At 42.5% G+C, this 5,000-nt stretch overlaps 1 protein-coding gene across 1 annotated transcript in view; it reads right to left on the bottom strand.

The window, feature by feature from the left end:
• Window positions 1-5,000, bottom strand: part of scara5 (scavenger receptor class A, member 5 (putative)) — a 96,693-nt gene that overhangs the window by 74,186 nt on the left and 17,507 nt on the right.

The raw sequence follows: 5,000 nt of genomic DNA, 5'->3' as shown, positions 1-5,000 counted from the left end.
AATGCTGTTTGTCTGTATGTATGAGGCATAAAGCAATAACCAGTCACCTTCAACTAGACATGAACTGCACCAACATCCTCATTGACTCATTGAGTAGAAGCCAGCGGCAGGAAAGAGGGAAGGAAACAGAGAAGAAAAGAGTCTCTTTGTGAACTGCAGACCTGAATGTCTTCCAACGGTAAAACAGAATGAAATGACAGAAAGGGAGCAACCTGCTTTCCTTTATAATGGACATCAAACGGCCGCCATTAGGGCCATTTATTGTTGGGATAACAACTTGATTGTTTGGCAAATAAGTTTGAAGCAGTAGTGCTAATTTGAGGCTACACGTTGGAGCCGTATACGTTAATTAATAAACATTCAGATTTATCTTATCTTATCTTATTACTTTTATAAATGCATATTAATGATTTACGGTCCTTCTACCGCTGTTTCACTCCCCGCCAACTTCTAAATGAAAATATCTGGCTCTTTTATTTTGAAATAATTCACAATTTTTTTTTAACCAGCTAGTTGCTAACATTGCACTAAACACTGAGCTGAAATATCCTTAAAAAAGTCCCATAAAGTGGAATGGTAGAGGCGGATTATAATTCTTGTTGCCTTGGACGACCCTATACTCCAATCAAGCGAGGACATATGATTTATAATATAGTTATTGTAACATATTGATTAAAGTGTTTTTTATTTATTCTCCTAAATGATCTTAAACTGATTTTATTCTCCAGCTGCAATCATTCTAAAATCCAGCTTGCAATCATTTTGGAAAACAGCTGGCACGGCGACATTATGTGTTTTGAATTTTTGCCCGGCACAATTTACAATTTCAACTCTAGAAACAATAAATGGAAGCATTCGAAAAAAAAAAGAAAAATTGTTATATTTTTTTTTCAACTGTTCACATCAAATAAACTGGGCAGCTAGCAGGAATGTTACAGTTCATTTATTAGTTATTGTGTTTCAGCTTCCTGCTAACAGTCCTGTATGTGTGTGTGTGTGTGTGTATGTGAGTGTGCGTGTATGTGTATGTGTGTGTGAGTGTGAGTGTGAGTGTGAGTGAATGTGTGTGTGTGTGTGTGTGTGTGTGTGTGTGTTTTGGATCTGAAACAGCTTTGCAATCAGCCACTACAATAAAATCACTACAATAAAACAATCAGGCGAAAATACAGGACGCCACAATACACAAACAACTGCCCAGACACACACACACACACACACACACACACACACACACACACACACACACACACACACACACACACACACACACACACACACACACACACACACACACACACACACACACACACACACACACACACACACACACACACACACACACACACACACACACACACACACACACACACACACACACACACACACACACACACACACACACAGAGAGAGAAAGAATTTACTTTGATTGTCCAGTGGGGAATGTTTGTTTTTATTGTCGTTGTGGATTGGGAACCAGACGGACTCTAGATCCTTTAATTTGACGGGTCATCAGTTGGAAAACCAAGAATTTAGTCTATTGTTCTGTGTGTGTGTGTGTGTGTGTGTGTGTGTGTGTGTGTGTGTGTGTGCGTGCGTGTGTGCGTGTGTGTGTGAAACCAGAAGTAGACGCTTGACAATACTTATGCAATACTAATGCAATAATAGCGACAGGCCCATGAAAAAAAAACTAGCCTAAACCAGAAGTTTATCCTCTTCAGAAAAGAGAAAGGCTGTGTTTGAAAAGCCATACTAACGTCCTCCCTCCTTTATTTCTCGCCTACACAAACTCGCATACTCAACCACAACATACTCAAATTGACGTCAAAATTAGTATGAGTAGGACGTTAGTAGGGCTTTTCGAACATGGCAAAAGACACCAAGGAAGGTGTGATAGTAAGAGGACAGTTTTGGTGGGAGATATCTCTGTCTCAATCTTGGTAAACCACTACTGTCCAATATAATCATGTATCAAAATCAATTCGAAAGGGATGTTTTACTGTTAAAAGTTATTCCTTTGCAATATGGCTGCCTCCATCTAGAGAAAACTGTCAATTACATTTTTTAAATACTCTAATACTTTTTTCTCCAAAACACACAACTGAAAAAGTGAACACACAAACAAAAGACTAAATTAAATAAACAACCAAGGGGGCGCCCTTAGCTCAGTTGGTAGGGCGTCCCCCCCGCGGTCGTTCTCTGCATGTCACTCCCCTCTCTGCCCCATTTCAACTCTGTCTCTACACTATCAATAAAGCATGAACATGCCAAAAAAAATACCATAAAATAAACAACCAACATGGCGTACTCTACTTAACAGGTTTCTATGGACGACTAAACCTTTTTTGTCTGATATACGGAACAAGAGAAACCGTATGTTTGGCACAGGACCGTGAACCAATGCACGCACGCACGCACGCACGCACGCACGCACGCACGCACGCACGCACGCACGCACGCACGCACGCACGCACGCACGCACGCACGCACGCACGCACGCACGCACGCACGCACGCACGCACGCACGCACGCACGCACGCACGCACGCACGCACGCACACACACACACACACACACACACACACACACACACACACACACACACACACACACACACACACACACACACACACACACACACACACACACACACACACACACACACACCTGCATGCAACCAACATATACAACATCTAGCTGCCATCATATCTAGCTGCCATCACATATACTGTATAGCTGCCATCATGGGCTAAGTTCTAGTTTAAATATATATTCTAAACAGAGCTGTTGAATTCTACTATATAAATATACTGGGTCGAAAGTTTCAACAGGAAATGTAATTGATCTGCTTCTCTTGTGTGTGTTTCTGTGTGTGTGTGTGTGTGTGTGTGTGTGTGTGTGTGTGTGTGTGTGTGTGTGTGTGTGTGTGTGTTATTGTGTGTGTGTGTGTGTGTGTGTGTGTGTGTGTGGGGGGGGGGGTAGGGGTGGGGGGGTCAGCCGGCTGTAACTGGGCTGCAGGAATGTCCAAATGAAGTGACAGCGGTGGCGGCGGCGCTGTTTGTTTGATTTCTTAAGCGTGGACCCTGTCTGATGTGGAGGAGATCAAAGCGAGGCTCTGTGTGTGTGTGTGTGTGTGTGTGTGTGTGTGTGTGTGTGTGTGTGTGTGTGTGTGTGTGTGTTACGCGCTCCCACCCTTTTGCCTCCTCAGTTCTCTCTCTCTCAGGTGCCTTGATTAAAGGGGGAGCAGCTGATCCTTAAAGGCGTGGCCCGGGCGGCTGGCTCGGCCTCTCACTCACGGCGGACTGCTCGGCTGCTGACCTGCTGCGTTCTCCTGTTGTTATTTTTAGTTATATTATTTAGTAAAGGGGGGGGGGGCTGTTGGTTTAGTGTTTTCTTTATCTCCGTTAGTTAGAGGGGTCGGGGCCTTAGGTAGAGGGAGGGAGGTCCTGGGCCCAAGTGGTCAAACTGTGGCTGCTCTCAGGCTTCCTCCACGTTATTAAGCGCTAACCTTGGTCGTTTGTCTGTTTTTTTTCAATGGTTATCGGCCGATAAACGAGCCTCGTATGGTCGGCCCGTAACAGTGTGTGTGTGTGTGTGTGTGTATGTCTGTGTGTGTGTGTATGTATGTCTGTGTTTTTGTGTGTGTGTGTGTGTGCAATAGTTAAAACAGAAAAATAACCTTACATCTTCGTAAACGCATAAATCAATCTGATTGAACTTTCTGTACCGATAAATTGAAAAAAATCAAGGTAGAATGATAATTTTTCATTTATAAGTTAAAATCCCAATACATAAACAGTATGGGAACCACTCAAATACAGTGAGAGCCTATATGTAAGTCTATATGTAAGTTATACTTTTTAGTGCCTGACCCTTTAACCTACAGAGATTTTGATGGACTGACTTTGTATCCTTGTAAGAGAAGCCTTAGTTATAGTCTGCTGTGAAATTTTTATCACCCATCTTAACTGGTGTGTGTGTGTGTGTGTGTGTGTGTGTGTGTGTGTGTGTGTGTGTGTGTGTGTGTGTGTGTGTGTGAAGAACAGCAGCCATAAAGTAAACCCTAACATGTACGCAAACAGAGCAGTAAAAATGTTAACATTTCACGGGGGATTTAAGCCATGTAAGCTAACACCATTTTTCAAACAGGCAAAAATCCACTTTTAGTCAAAAATAATCAAGTAAAAGTAGGAAAAAGTGAGAAAAATGATGACAACAGTAACAAAAAATACCAATAAAAATGTCTCCTGGTTAGTTTTTTGACGAGATATATCCCAATAGTGCAATATTTCAATGAGTTGGTCCCACTTTTGTTTGCAATCAATCTTTTGGGCATGCAGGTAATGCTTGTGTGTGTGTGTGTGTGTGTGTGTGTGTGTGTGTGTGTGTGTGTGTGTGTGCGTGCGCCTGTGTGTGTGTGTGTGTGTGCCAAGAAAAAGGCAGTGAAGAAGAATGAACGCTCACAAAACAATGGAGGTGTTTTATATTTTTAATTTGCTTTTCAAATGTTTTATAAGAAAGGAAACGGCTCAACATATTTATCAGGCCTCGAGGATACACAAAGGATAATAATGCATATTTCATGTGAGTGCACAATGGTAGATTCCAGTATTGTGAGTTTACTGCCAGAATAGTTGGATATCATATGTGTGTGTGTGTGTGTGTGTGTGTGTGTGTGTGTGTGTGTGTGTGTGTATGTGTGTGTGTGTGTGTTTGTGTGTGTACAACAGCCTCTTTGTAATCTGTTGTTGTTTAATTAAGTTGCTAGTAAAACATTTAGAGGACTAATTCAGGCGCCTGCTATCATGCTGAGACATAAACCCATCTCTCCTTCACACACACACACACACACACACACACACACACACACACACACACACACACACACACACACACACACACACACACACACACACACACACACACACACACACACACACACACACACACACACACACACACACACACACACACACACACACACACACAAACCCACAAACCCCC

The sequence above is a fragment of the Ammodytes marinus genome, assembly GCF_949987685.1.
Source record: "Ammodytes marinus genome assembly, chromosome: 19".
Classification (NCBI taxonomy): domain Eukaryota; kingdom Metazoa; phylum Chordata; class Actinopteri; order Uranoscopiformes; family Ammodytidae; genus Ammodytes; species Ammodytes marinus.
This window is presented reverse-complemented; position numbering and strand designations above follow the sequence as displayed.